Consider the following 16,692-nt stretch of genomic DNA (forward strand, 5'->3'; position numbering starts at 1 on the left):
TGCATACAGTCTATAATAATGAAGTATGTATATTACCTGTTTCAACAACTGCAGGGAGCCTAGTTTAAGTATTTATGTAAGCAACTAACTTTCATAAGGCAATACACTTGAATCAGTCTGTACTTAAAGGCCCTCATTCCAGTTGAGTAACTTTAAAGTATAACAGAAAAAATTTAAGAATACTATCCGATATTATAGCCACCACTATACATTATATTAATCGTAACATTGCTTGATATCTTACTTAGTCTTAAGCTTAGATTTTACGAATTAAAATTTTGTATTGGCGGTCAGTTCATTGTTCTAGGACAAAATATGACTAAAATACTAAATTTAAAAAACTGCCCCGAGAAATGTCCAGAGTGAATGCTATTTATGCTAGAAAACGACTGAAATATGTGGACTATTCAGAATTTCAAACATCTAAAAATTATAAAATGCAACTGGAATGTGACATATATAGATCGTTGTCTAATATAGTCTGAGAGCTACATAAAAAAGTATAGTATATATCGCTGCGTTGTTTTGATTGAATAAACAATCACTTATTCGATAGAGTAGGATACGTTAAGATATTACATCATATTCTAAACACATTCTGGACCAAAAATGCCAAAAACAGCACGCCTCTGAGCTGCTTCAACTACGTACTGTTATTTGTGTGGTACTTACGAATGTGTGTTGTTGCATGACTAGAGTTAACGATGCTTTTCAGTGTTTATTCACCACATTTTCATATTTTGAACGACGCGAAGATGGTTGCAGACAGCATCTGAATCTAGTTATCGAACCATAACTGTGACAGGAAAATTGCGGTCTAGACATTAAAAGCTTTTACTTTTAATTTTGGTTTTACTTAATAAAGTAAAGAATGTACAGCCGAAATTTAGATACAATCAAATATACTTAAAGGATGAAAATTTTATCCAGACAATTTCCTTCAAAAAAGAAACACGTATTTCGAGACACACAAGGATTCTTTTATATACTTGCTTTTTTCCTATTTAAATTAAATTCGGTAACTGAATCACAATCTCAGTAATATAAGTAAACAATAATTTATATAATCAACAACTGGGTGCGAAGTACTTACTTTGAATTAAGATGAAAAACATTTTTAATTGAAATTTGTGGAAATATATTAAAATTGGTTATAAAATTTTTGTAGAAGTTGATGTTACAAAAGTCTTCGTTTTGCTAGATGTTTATAAAGGATGTTAAACTGTGGAAATGATAAGTATATTATTGCAATAAAAATGTTGTATAAGGAATTGAAGAGGAATATAACCTATCTTTTTAAGAAGATTCATGTTATTGGAGTTTTGCATGGGTAAAACTGTTTGCTATGAATGCAAGCCATTATGATTCAAGTAGGTTCTCTGAGTGGAAGTGCCAGTCTCAAAACAAGCTTCAACAGTTCCAATACATCCTAAGGCTTGTGTTATAAAAGTTAAACTCCTTTGGTGTTTTCTGGATGTGTATGAATAATTTCATCTAGAATTCAGAATGATACTTTCCTTTGTTTTACAATTTGTCATTGACTAACGAGGTGCTATACGCAACATCAACACAAAGTAAAATGTTAGTAAGTTAAATTGTCAATTGCAGATGTGCCCTGGTATTGAAAAATTAAGCAAAATTATCAGGATTTACACTCCCACCAGTGATGAGCTCATTAGAGACAGATTATAGTCTCATATTGGTAGAGATGGACAAGAAAATCACTAATGTATTTTACGAAATCAACCATATCAGAATTTCCCTCACCTCATTTTAATAAACCTTGTAAAATCTATGTGTGGTTGGCCGGTGATTTGAATCCTCATCCTCCTGAATGGAATTATTGAGAAAACGTATGATTTTTATTTCCGCAGAGTGAAAAACTCTTCAACACTTTTTCTTTGCAGAACTATCGAACTATTTTGTTTGACGGAGACCTAAAACTTGATTTCCATTTCACTTATCAGCCCTTTAAACTGTGTACTGATGTGCTATGTGTTTTGAATACTCGCAACAGCGCACATTTCGCTGTAAATTGATACTCTTTAAAAGCAGTGGGACCCCTACACTCCCGTAACTACCCGGCGACTGTCAGTAAAAGTTTTACTGTCGTCTCTACAAAAGTGTCCGTTGTCACCGATCGTTCATTGGTGTGGGTCGGCGATATTGTCTAGACGTTAGGTGTGTTTGCTCCGTAGATCGTAACATCTCTGTAGTACACGGAAGACTTTTGAAGAGTAGCAGTTTAAGGCGTAGAGAAAGAAATACCAAGCCAAGCTGTGGAAAAAAGACCGTGACACTCTGAAAGCGAATGAGAATTATGACTGCCAGCTGCAACGGTTCAGGCACGCATGGAAAGGAAATCGCAGTAACCGCTGGTGCCGGGCGCCGATGATGTGTAGCTGCAGCGGTTTTGATCCTGTACAATGGCGTAGTCGCAAGTGAGGCCAATTTGGTAATAAGCGCGGAATAGATTAGTGAAGGTGACAGGGGTCAAATACAGGGTACGAAAAACTATTTACAATTTGTACAGAAACCACATGGAAGTTATAAGAGTTGAGGGACATGAAAGGGAAGCAGTGGTTGGGAAGGGAGTGAGGCACGGTTGTAGCCTATCCACGATGTTATTCAATCTATATATTGAGCAAGCAGTAGAGGAAACAAAAGAAAAATTTGGATTAAGAATTAAAGTCCATAGAGAAGAAATAAAAACTTTGAGATTTTCCGATGTCAAAGACAGCAAAGGATCTGGAAGAGTGGTTGAACGGAATGGAGAGTGTCTTGAAAGGAGGATATAAGATGAACATCAACAAAAGCAAAACGAGGATAATGGAATATACTCGAATTAAATCGAGAGATGCTGAGGGAATTAGGTTAGGAAATGAGACACTTAAATTAATACATGAGTTTTGCTATTCGGCATGTTGACTGATAATGGTCGAAGTGGGGAGGATATAAAATGTAGACTGGCAATGGCAAGGAAAGCGCTTCTGAAGAAGAGAAATTTGTTAACATCAAGTATAGATTTAAGTGTCAGGAAGTCTTTTCTGAAAGTATTTGCATGGAGTGTAGCCATGTATGGAAGTGAAACATGGACGATAAATAGTTTAGACAAGAATAGAAGCTTTCGAAATGTGGTGCTACAGAAGAATTCTGAAGATTAGATGGTAGATCATGCAACTAATGAGGAGGTACTGAAAATAATTTGGTAGAAGAGGAATCTGTGGCACAACTTGACTAGAAGAAGGGATCGTTAGGTAGGACATGTTCTGAGGCATCAAGGGATCACCAATTTAGTACTGGAGGGCAGCATGGAGGGTAAAAATCGTAAGGTAAACCAAGAGATGAATACACTAAACAGATTCAGAAGGATGTAGGTTGCAGTAAGCACTTGGAGATGAAGCAGCTTCCACAGGATAGAGTAGCATGGAGAGCTGCATCAAACCATTCTCTAGACTGAAGACCACAACAACAACAACAACAGCTTAGTGAGTGGAATTTATCCATCTTGAGTTCCTGTCAGTCATGTGACGAGTTTCTTGCACACCTCAACCAGGAGGAATTCACAGTGCACGTTCACAGTGTATTTGTATAGTGAAGTATTGCTTTTGATTCACACAACTTTGCCCTTCATAACAAGCTGGCGGCACAAGTGTGATGCTTATAGATTCACTCTCGGAACTGTTTATAGTCTCTAGGCGAGCATCTTTCTTTTATGATGCTAGCACGATTTTACGGGTTCTTCTTGAAGTCTTTGTTCAAATGTTTTCAAACGGATTACACAAGAGGTGGTAATCACTTCACAAGAAAACATCACCTGCTCGTCCGTACATTTAACGCGATAAAAGCCACACTAGAATGATAGCAGTCGCTGAAATCGATCCCGCTGGTAAAATTGTACCATAACGCAGTTATGACCCTCGGAAAGTACACAATTTTGCACCTTTCACGCGCAACATTTGTTTACCGCTCGCCTGCCCCCCCTCCCCCTTTTATCCCGCTTAATGCCCGAATGCGAAGTACTATCCATTGGAGAGAAAACCGGAGCTCTCCCGTTTGCGGGATGTTAATGGTTATGGAAGGGGAACTTTCTGCATGAACGAGTTTTGAAACCTTGTTAGAGAACACATTTTACACGAGAAATAGTAGGCTAAGTAACATGAGTACGTAACACGTCAACCAGATGCGTGTATACGAGTACATTCAATATTATTTTAACACACTTTCATATTGGTATTCTGCAGTTGTGTATGTATATGCTCCAAAGTCAGAATGAATAAATCAAAGTAACTTAAGAGTTATTATGAAATGAAGTTAATGATTTTCTGATTTACAACTTACTCATGCCATTGACGTTGAGAATATACACTATATGCCCGCATCTCGTGGTCGTGCGGTAGCGTTCTCGCTTCCCACGCCCGGGTTCCCGGGTTCGATTCCCGGCGGGGTCAGGGATTTTCTCTGCCTCGTGATGGCTGGGTGTTGTGTGCTGTCCTTAGGTTAGTTAGGTTTAAGTAGTTCTAAGTTCTAGGGGACTGATGACCTAAGATGTTAAGTCCCATAGTGCTCAGAGCCATTTGAACCAATATACACTATGTGATGAGAAGTATCCGGACACCCTTAAAAATATACGTTCTTTATACTAGGTGTATTGTGCTGCCACTTACTGTTAGGTACTCCATATCAGCGACCTCAGTAGTCATTACACATCGTGAGAGAGTAGAATGGGGCGCTACGCAGAACTTGGACTTCGAACGTGGTCAGATGATTGGGTGTCACGTGTGTCATACGTCAGCTCGCGAGATTTCCACACTCCTAAACATCCCTAGGTCCACTGTTTCTGATGTGATAGTTAAGTGGAAACGTGAAGGGAGAGGTACAGCACAAAATCGTACAGGCCGACCTCGTCTGTTGACTGACAGAGACCGCGTACGGTTGTAGAGGCTCGTAATGTGCAATAGCCAGACATCTATCCAGACCATCACACATGAATTCCAAACTTCATCAGGATCCACTGCAAGTACTATGACAGTTAGGCGGGAGGTGAGAAAACTTGGATTTCATGGTCGAGCGGCTGCTCATAAGCCACACATCATGCCGGTAAATGCCAAACGATGCCACGCTTGGTGTAAAGAGCGTAAATATTTGACGATTGAACAGTGGAAAAACGTTGTGTGGAGTGACGAATCACGGTACACAATGTGACGATCCGATGGCAGGGTATAAATATGACGAATGAGCGATGAACTTCATAAGTCAGAGTGTGTAGTGAGAACCCTAAAATTCGGAGGCAGTTGTGTTATGGTGTGGTCGTGTTTTTCATGGAAGGAGTTAGCATTCCTTGTAGCTTCGCGTGGCACTATCACAGCACAGGCCGACATTGTTGTTTTAAGCACCTTCTTGCTTCCCTCTCTTGAAGGGCAATTCGGGGATGGCGATTGCGTCTTTCAACACGATCGAGCACATGTTCATTATGCATGGCCTCTCCCAGAATTGCTACACGACAATAACGTCCCTGTAATGTCCTGTAATGGACTGGCCTGCACAGAGTCCTGACCTGATCCTATAGAACACCTTTGGGATGTCTTGGAACAGCGATTTCGTGCCAGGCCTCACCTAGTGACATCGATACCTCTCCTCAGTGCAGCACTTCGTGACGAATGGGCTGCCACTCCCCAAGAAACCTTCCAGCACCTTAATGAACGTATGCCTACGTGAGTGGAAGCTGTCATCAAGGGTAACGGTGGCCCACACCATATTGAATTCCAGCATTACCGATAGAGGGTGCCACGAACTTGTAAGTCATTTTCAGCCCCGTGCCCGGATACTTTTGATCATATAGTGTAGAATCTCCTGCAAATGTACTTCACTTTAACAATGATAGTATTAAAATCCAAAGAAAATATCGCACAACATAGATTTAATTAAATAGCGCTATGTTACTCTGTAACGACGTTCATATTCGTTTAATTTATTTACACCGCTTTGGTGAACCTAACATAAAAATGTTCAAAGCAAAGAAATCTCTGGCGGCATCACTTCACTGTGAGGTACTTCGCGCTCTGTCAATAGGCGGCTGAAGTGCGTGAAAGTTAAAAAGCTGTACTTCCAGAAGATAGTGACTGCATACTTACAGAATTAAGGCCCACATTTTCGCATTTCCTCCTTAAGAGTTGAGGTCAAGATGATGATGTTTTCTTGGTATTATCATGTTTTGTTGAAACTTAATCCTATTGTGATGTTAGAAATTTTCTCGGCCTACTCATTGTTCCTATTTCACACTCATTACATTTATTGTACAATCTGTCACAGTTGAGACAACTTTATTGAGTGGATTATGGACGTGACCATTTATTCAAGTACAGCATTTTCTAAATACACTCTAAGGATTTGGCTCTTGAATGACACAAGTCCTAGAAATTACTCTCTGACGGCGTTATAAAATGAACTCCGAGCATAAAGAGAAACACGAGGTGAGTGGTGTTGTCTCACTTTTAACTCTACTTAACACGTAATGCCGAAAAAATGTTTTGCTCCACATTAAAGGAGTCAGAGTTACAAAACCCGAGAAATAATTTATTTAGCAGATTAATGCTCGTGAAAGAAGGCCATCTCCAACTGTTTAGTTGTCTGGTAACCTATATACCGAATCAAATAATATTAGTCAGTGTCTTAGTCACATGCTACTTTATTAAAGTTGATGACGTGTTTTGTAGCCATCATTAGATCGAAAAATTACAACAGTGACATCGTAGGCGAGTAGTAAGTACGCCTGCAACGTGATAAATACACACATCAAAAAAATTTTGCGTCACCCCGGTTCCCAGAACTCCTGAAGATAGACGTTAACTGTGGATATTATATCATAGACACAGTCCCCGTGACTGTTCAGAGATGTCACTAAAGGCGCCCAAAGATGTAAACAACCAAGCATGAGCAGCGCCTACTAGACGGAGGTGGTCCGACAGCCGATCAGTACCAGTCATTCCACCAGGAAGGAGGTACACAGCTTGTGTTGGCTGTTGTTCAACCATGCCTAGACGGTCAATACCGCTGTTTGGTCGCGTCCGCATTGTTACTTTGTGCCAGGGAGAGCCTTCAGCGAGGAATGTGCCCACGCGTCTCGGAGTCAACCAAAGCGCTGTTGTGCGGACATGGAGGAGATACAGACAGACAGGAACTTTCGATGACACCCCTCGCTCAGGCCGCCCAAGCGCTACTACTTCAGTGGATGGCCGCTACCTACGGATTATGGCTCGGAGGAACTCTGACAGCAACGCCACCATGTTGAATATTGCTTTTCCTTGTAGCCACAGGACGTCGTGTTACGACTCAAACAGTGCGCAATAGGCTGCATGATACGCAACTTCACCTCTGACATCCATGGCGAAATCCTTCTTTGCAACCACGACACCATGAAGCACGGTACAGGTGGGCCCGACAACATGCTGAATGGACCGCTCAGGATTGGCATCACCTTCTCTTCACCGATTAGTGTCGCATATGCCTTCAAGCAGACAATCGTCGGAGACGTTTTTGGAGGCAACCCGCTCAGGCTGAACGTCTTAGACACACTGTCCAGCGAGTGCAGCAAACGTGGAGGTTTCCTGCTGTTTTTTGGGTTGCATTATGTGGGGCCGACGTAAGCCGCTGGTGGTCATGGAAGGCACGGTAACGGCTGTACGATACGTGAATGCGATCCTCCGACTGATAGTGCAAGCATGTCGGCAGCATATTGGCGAGGCATTCCTCTTCATTTACGACAATTCGCGCCTCCATCGTGCACATCTTGTGAATGACTTCCTTCAGGATAACGACATGCGTTGTTGTGAAGTGATATAGACTACTGCTTAACAATGGAAAAAATATACGTAAAGTTCTAAAAGCAACTGGGAGATGCCGCGATGATCCTCACTGTGACCACCACAGGTTGCTTTCACAGAACTGAACACTGCGTCTCCGTTTGTGGTCTACCATTTCTTCCTTGTGACAATGATGCAGATCAGTAGGAAAACAATCCTGGCACGTTCGAATGCAGCGGTAGTGGGGAGCAGCTTGACAGAGTCATGTCGATTAAATATATGGGCGTAACGCTGCAAAGCGAAATGAAATGAAATGAGTTGCTAGTAGGGAAGGCGAATGCTTGACTTAGTTTTATTGGTAGAATTCTGGGAAAGTGTATCTCACCGATAAAGAGGACGCCGTATGCTAACGCGATCCGTTAATGATTGCTATTTGAACGTTTAGTATTCGCAGCAGGTCTCATTACTCGAAGTAGAGTAACAGGTACTATCGTAAGAACAGTATATGCAGCGGTTCCAGAAACTGTCAGCTATTTCGTAGACTGGCTTACAGAAGAATGGTCCTGCGTGGCGTATAACGTATTTATCTTGTACATATTTCGTAAAGAACCTGGATTTAATCGATCATCAACATGTTACATCCTCAATTTCATGGTTCTGTAAGCTGTATAATGAGCTTAACACACAATACAGAAGCTAATCTACCTATTCATAATTCCTTACAGATTGAATTTTTTCATACTTTTTCCTTTAGTAATCGTTTAAATATTTCAAAACTGCTGCTTTCAGCTCTGTAAAACTACTACAATTATTAATACTGATACTTCATTGGTTCTTTAAATTTCTAACTATAAAATTTGTTTCTATTATCAGTTACAAGTTATGTAGGATTTCTATTTTTAAGACCATTTGCACAGGTTACAGTCATATTTATTAGTTTTATCCTTAAGTGGAACTGCCCATACAAATTTAGAAAAAAACGTCAGTACCTGTTAATGAATACTATAATGCTATATTAATTTTTCAAACACCTTTCAGATTTTGTGATACCATTTTCACTAAATCAGCTTCTGACAAGTCATCAACACCCAATGAAACAATGCTTTACCTTTTGAAATTTTTCTCATTAGTTTAAATAATTAAATCAGAATTTATTCTGAAGCATTTGCAAGTTCAAATCCCCATACCATACATTTGGTATAAATTTATTCTGTATTGCCTTGCAAAATGCACAAATTTCTTAAAGTCTATCCACTAACTTCTTAGGTTTTGTTGTTGCGCGATTAACAACTCACATATATTTCTTACACTTTGAGCAAAACTTGTGATTATCCACCGCTACTGGGAGAAATTGTATTGTTTCTAAAATAATTGTCATGTTTACTCCATTAGAAACGATAACTTGTTCGTTACGATCTATTATGTTCATCACTAATTCATGAACTTTATGATGTAGAGGAACAAATATTTTTTTTGGGTCCGGTCATAAAGAACAGATTCTTCCAATTCAGCATTTATTCTGAAAGGTGGTATGATTTTGGTTCTTTATGAAAATTGTCCCCACCTGGAGAGACTGTTGGGAATATTCTGAAGGTTATTTCAGTACTTTTTTTATAAGGTTCTAATTTAGACCATGTAGTAGCGAAATGATTTCCATGTCTAATGAGCAGAGTGGTATTCTAGTTTGTGTGTGTTTTATGTACCAGTAATGACAAGATAGGACACAAAAAAATTTTGACATCTTGTGGAATATCTTTATAGTGCAGTAGAGGTGGCGTTAAGAGCACGAATGAAAAATAGAAGACGAATCGAGCTTAGCGTTTTATTGCCACTACAGGGAATGTAAAAAAATGAGAATTTAATTGAAAACAATGTTGGTTTGTTCCTTGGACCATGTATTTGCTCCCCATACCACCACGGAATAACGTTATTGAGCGCAAATGCCAAATCGATTATGTGAAGAAAACTTTTCTTTGAGACAACTGAACAGCATTATATACCGGCAGAAATGCTTGAAATACACTGTGCTGTCTTACAAAACATTCATTAACTACTGGTTTAGATCATAGACCATCTTTACAGAGGAAAAGTATCTACTGTGATAACTTCACATGGCATACATGCTGTTTAACCAGGAACGTATGTGCCATTTGTGACTTGAAATCGTAAGAAAATGATACTTAACGTGTTAACAGAGTCTGTCGTCGGTTCTTCGTAGAACAACATTATTATAAATGAAAAGCACCAGTTTGCTTTTGTTCTGCACTATTAATTTTTATTGTGTTAACCGGTTTTCGGCTTACAAGGTAATCTTCAGACATTTATTGAGTATTATCACCAAAGAAGTTACAATGTTTGCAAACAACGTTGGAAGAGAAGTAACACGTCTGGACTGAAGCAGAAACATACAGTAACAGCTTTGACTGTGTGGTGGAAATGCAATGAAAAAGTAAAAAAATGAATTGTAAATAAATAGAAATGGAGTAGAGAGGAAACACAAAATAGGAACAGCATGCCTACATAACAGTTTCTATTAATAAACAAAACTAATAAAATAAATAACACAAAATATTAACAGCATGCCTACATAACAGTTTCTATTAATAAACAAAACTAATAAAATAAAATAAAATTAGTACTTGACAAGGCTATATTAGGAGGTATAAAACATGGAGAGTTATACACAAACTAACAAAAATCGCTGAGGGTACTACCTGCCATAATACCATGAAACTTAAAAAACTTGTTCCACTGAGTGCTGTTTTCATGGTGATCCAGTTTTTAAAGTGTAGTGTCAAATACAAAATGTGTAACGAATACTTCCCCTTAGGTCTCAGTCCTCTCTTGTAGGCACTGGTCTAAAAACAGCATACACAAATGACCAAGCCTTAGCTGAATATGTAAAATCATTTACGCTCAATTAGTGCGTGCTGAATTGAAATCATTGTTAGTCAATCTATATGAGTCGTATGCTTCTGTGGCTGAAATGTGCGAACGCGGAGCCACCTGCACTGGATGTGCCAACCTTGCGCTGAGATTGGAAAGAGCACAGCACATTTCCTTCCCCGTTTTATTCGGGCGGCAAACGAGATTTCAGCGCGAAGAGCAACACAACGGCCTGGCGACCACTTTTGCTACATAATGCTGTGAAAGCCCCTTATTATCACATTTCGAGCGTCCTTTCCTCGACGACAAAATTTGCACGATGTAAGGCAGTGGCGTTCGCTTTTACCACCGCACGCGCGCCAGATAAAGGGATTTCCAAATGTCAGGCGCCCGTCGTCTGCTACGAGAGGGCTGGAGGCTTAGTCCATAGCTCTGCGGATTTGTGACGTGGCTTTAATTATCCACCCTCCCTCCTAATAGCATTTGTTTTGTAGCACTCGTGTACCGGCTGACGCAGTCACCGTCTGTTTTCCGTGTTGTGTATCGCCTGTGCCGCTGGTGTAAGCTGCCAGATTATTCTAATGGAAGGCGCAACAGAAATGTCAAAAAGGACGCTGGTATTTTTACCCATCCGTGAACAAGATATTCCGGTTAGTAATTAGGCATTCGCAGAATCTTATGAGATACGTAGCTGCTGACTAAATTCACTACACAGGACCTTACCATGTGTATGTTTGAATGTCTACTTGAGGAGGAGAAATCCTCTATGTACTTTCGTCACACTCTGTCGCATTGTCCAGACAGGTTTCCAATCTTACTGTCATACCTTAACCTTGTTCACAAGATTGGCCCTCGCTCCCAGACACTTGGCTTTCATTAACTACTTGTAACGTGAGTCGACGTAGATCTGACGTCCGATAGCGTCCCAGATGTGCTCCATGGTATTCAGAACAGGCAAATTTGAAGACCAAGCCATCAGCCTAAGGTCACTATCAAATTGCTTAAACCAAGGTGTCAAGATTCCTGTCGTCGTGGGGAGGATAGTTGTCTTGCTACGAGGTGCCCGTCAGAGAAAGCATCAGCTATGAAGGGATCCAAATAATACACAATGATGAAGCTTCCTGGCAGATTAAAACTGTGTGCCGGACCGAGACTCGAACTCGGGACCTTTGCCTTTCGCAGGCAAGTGCTCTACCAACTGAGCTACCCAAGGACGACTCACGCCCCGTCCTCACAGCTTTACTTCTGCCAGTATCTTGTCTCCTACCTTCCAAACTTTACAGAAGCTCTCCTGCGAACCTAGCAGAACTAGCACTCCTGAAAGAAAGGATATTGCGGAGACATGGCTTAGCCACAGCCTGGGGGATATTTTCAGAATGAGATTTTCACTCTGCAGCGGAGTGTGCGCTGATATGAAACTTCCTGGCAGATTGAAACTGTGTGCCGGACCGAGACTCGAACTCGGGAACTTTGCCTTTCGCGGGCAAGTGCTCTACCAACTGAGCTACCCAAGCATGATTCACGCCCCGTCCTCACAGCTTTACTTTTGCCGGTATCTTGTCTCCCACCTTCCAAACTTTACAGAAGCTCTCCTGCGAACCTAGCAGAACTAGAAAGAATATTGCGGAGACATGGCTTAGCCACAGCCTGGGTGATGTTTCCAGAATGAGATATACACAATAATGTTCATGTTAACGTAGTTCACAACTATTGTGGTGCCTTCGATTACTACTACAGCTCCCATGCAAGCTCAGATAAATGTCCACCGTACTTACTGGTTGGTTATACACACATCAAAAAAAGGTTTTGTATCACCTCGGTTCCGAGAGTTCCGGAACCTGTACAGAAAATTGGAATAGAGATCAACATTAACATCATTTCCGCCCTATTTATAGCTCATGAAAACCACACATTGCATGTTGTACCACAATACAGAGACCTTCAAGGTGGTGGACGAGATTGCTGCACACACCGGTACCTCTAATACCCAGCAGCACGTCCTCTTGCATTGATGCATGGCTCTGATCGTCGTGGCATACTATCCACAAGTCCATCCAGGCACGTTGGTCCAGATTGCCCCACTCCTCAATGGCGATTCCACGCAGATCCCTCAGAGTGGTTGGTGGGTCACGTCTTCGATAAACCGCCCTTTTCAATCTATCCCAGGCATGTTCGACAGGGTTCGTCTCTGGAGAACACGCTGGCCACTCTAGTCGAGCGATGTCGTTATTCTGAAGGAAGTCATTCACAAGATGAGCTCGATGGGGGCGCGAATTGTTGTCCATGAAGATGAATGCCTCGCCAATATGCTGCCGATATGGTTGCACTGTTGGTCGGAGGATAGCATTCACATATCGTACAGCCATTACGACGCCTTCCATGACCATCAGCGGAGTACGTCGGCCCCGCATATTGCCACTCCAAAACAGCAGTGAACCTCCACCTTGCTGCACTCTCTGGACAGTGTGTCTAAAGCGTTGAGCCTGACGGGTTGTCTCCAGACACGTCTCCGACGATTGTCTGGTTGAAGGCATATGTGACACTCACCGGTGAAGAGAACGTGATGTAAATCCTGAGCGGTCCATTCGGCATGTTGTTGGGCCCATCTATACCGCGCTGCGTGGTATCGCGGTTGCCATGATGGACCTCGCCCTGGATGTCGGGAGTGACGTTGCGCATCATGCAGCCTATTGCGCACAGTTCGAGCTGTAACACGACATCCTGTGGCTGCACGAAAAGCATTATTCAACACGGTGGCGTTGCTGTCAGGGTTCCTACGAGGCATAATCCGTAGGGAGCGGTCATCCACTGCAGAAGTAGCCCTTGGGCGGCCTGAACGATGCATGTTATCGACAGTTCCTGTCTGTCTTTTGCTCCATGTACGAACAACATCGCTTTGGTTCACTCCGAGACGCCTGGACACTTCCATTGTTGAGAGCCCTTCCTGGCACAAAGTAACAATGACGATCGATCTAACCGCGGTATCGACCGTCTAGACATGGTTGAACTACAGACAACACGAGCTGTGTACCTCCTTCCTGGTGGAATGACTGGAACTGATCGGCTGTCGGGCCCCCTCCGTCTAATAGGCGCTGCTCGTACATGGTTGTTTACATCTTTGAGCGGGTTTAGTGACACCTCTGAACAGTCAAAGGGACTGTGTCTGTGATACAGTATCCACAGTCAACGCCTATCTTCAAGAGTTTGGGGAGATGCAAAACTTTTTTTGATGTGTGTAATTAAAGTGTAGCTTCTCACAGAAGTCCAGTAGATATTCCAATACGTTCATGCGGAACCGATTTACTCTGGAAAAAATTGGTTCCTATTTTGGCGACCAGGTGCATAGCTGCCGCTGTGAAAGTAAGAAACACGTATAGAAATGTTTCCACGTGTAATGGATTAGGAACTGGATGTGGACAGAAAAGATGAAACAAGTGAGAAAGGCATGGTGTTGATTTTATTATTGATCGCCACTTACACAAATTGTTCAATATGAGCACTGGAGACGCCGGCGATATACTCCATCCGTGAAACGATGTGATCAAAAGTTGCTCGAGGCAGTTTCGATGTAATCTGAGCACCCTTTTCCTGTGTACTGGCCATCAGACAGAGACCGAAAATATCCCTGGTAAACGCATCCTTTTAGATATACTCAGAACTAAATGTCACACGTTTTCAGGTCAAGTGATCTTGTAGGCCATGCACCTCGAAAAACTCTGCAGGTAACACGTTCGTGGAAGGTCGTGTGAAGTAGATCTTTCACTGGGCGAACGACACGAGGTGTTGCCCCATCTTTCATGAAAACAGTGATTTTCACATAGACGCGCTCTTCCATAGCAGGAATCACATGCTGTACAAGGACGTACCGATGATGTGCAGGCGTCACGGTACACCTGATACGCCCTCTGGGTGTGTTCTTGTCACAGAAGAACGGGCCGTGAATAGACTTGCTTGTGAATCCACACCACACAGTCACATGCGGCGAGTGCAGTGGTTCTTCGTGAACAACACGCGGTTTAATAGTACCCTAAATTCGGCAGTTCTTAGTATTCACTGCATCCTGTAGTTGGGTTGATCTGGTAGAAGAGACCAAACAGCGAGGTCATCAGTCTCATCGGATTAGTGAACGAGGGGAAGGAAATCGGCAGGGTCGTTTCAAAGGAAACATCCCGGCATTTGCCTGAAGCGATTTAGGGAAATCACAGAAAACCTAAATCAGGATGGCCGGACACGGGATTGAATCGTCGTCCCCCCGAATGCGAGTCCAGTGTGGTAACCACTGCGCCACCTCACTCGGTTCACCCTGTAGAGTAAAATGCGTCTCGTCACTCAATAGCATACTGCCCGACCACATGGCACCATGGTGCCAGAAACCAAAGAGCAAATTCAGGACGTGCTGCGGACTATGAGGCTTCAGTCGCTGCATCGCCTGGGTGTTGTATGGGTACCAATGTAGTACAGACTGCAAAGCTTTCTGTACTGTGCACAACAGGATGGACAATTATCGTGACACTACCCGGGGCACGTGCTGAATTGTTTGTTTCAGCAACAGCAACCTCGTCAATAACTTCCACCGGAAGAAAGCTTTCCTTTTCCACATGCCACACAAAGCTCACCTGTGTTTTCGAGTTTCGTTATCATCTTCTTTAAACCATTTAATGGCATCGATCCGCCCCTCAGACCTTTCAGTAGGCGATACCCTCTCAATGCAGCAGGGTAATAGCTGCCGTCCACATAAAACAGTTTCACTAACAGCGCACGGTCTCTCTTCTCGATAGCCATAGGGTTCACTGAAGTTACGCCTTGTCAAATGACGGCGTGGATGTCGTATCGTCGCACAAACAGTGCACAGTGCCAGATTCGCACCTGGTGACCAAAACAGGAACAATTTTTTTCTGGTGAAATCAGTTCCACATTAACACATTGGAGTATCTATTAAGTTTCGCTTCCATACTATACAGAGTGTACATAAAACCCTGAACACTTTCAATTATTTATTTCACAAGAACTAAACGTTGTACAGATGTCATAGATATTGTATTTTGAAGAGAAACTCTGAAAGTTTTCTTTACAAACATTCGATATGCGAGCCATGAGTGACTCGGCAGACGTCAATGCGGTAATCGAATTCTTGCTATACCCGTCCCAGCATAGCACCGTTGACTGTGGCAGTCGCTTTCCGTATTCTCTCCCAGAGCTCTGATACATCACGTGGTAGAGGCGGTACGCACACCAGATCTTTAATGTGTCCCCACAGAAAAAAGTCACACGGAGTGAGATCTGGTGACCGGGAAGGCCATTTCATGAAACAGCTGTTCCCCTTCTGTAGCACGGCCGATCCATCGATGCGGCAGCTCAGTGTTCAGGAACTCACGATGAAAATGGGGTGCAGCCCAATTCTGCTGAAAGATGAACGGAGAGTCCGATTGCATTTGAGGCATCAGGCATTGCTGCAACATGTCCAATAGTAGGAATAACCAGTGACAGTGGTCTCGGCGAAGAAGAATGGCCTGTACAGTTTTCGACGTGATAAGGCACAAAAAACATTTACCTTTGGGAACTCGCGCTCAAATCGAGTGCATCTGTGTGGATACTTTGTACTCCAGATTCGACAATTATGCCTGTTCACTTTCCCATTAGTGTGAAAAGCGGTTTCATCGCTAAAAATTTGGCGGCCAACATTGTCATCCCCTTCCTCACTCAATTGTTGCAACTGTGAACAAAACTCAAAACGCTTGTCTTTGTCGTCGTCATTGAGATTCTGTACTAGCTCCATTATGAATAGTTTCATAGACACCTTCTGTCGCAGGACTTTCCACACTGTCATTGGAGCCATTTTGAGTTCACGGGATGCACGACGTACCGATTTCTTTGGACTCCCTCGTATGCGCTCCACATTCACTTCACTCACACTGGGACATCCGCTTCTCTTTGGTGGGCACAAGCAGCCCGTCGTCTTGTGACAGCCAGAGCGACAGCACCAGCAGCAGCGAGTACTGTTTGT

This window comes from Schistocerca serialis, chromosome 9, assembly GCF_023864345.2.
Source record: "Schistocerca serialis cubense isolate TAMUIC-IGC-003099 chromosome 9, iqSchSeri2.2, whole genome shotgun sequence".
Taxonomy (NCBI): domain Eukaryota; kingdom Metazoa; phylum Arthropoda; class Insecta; order Orthoptera; family Acrididae; genus Schistocerca; species Schistocerca serialis.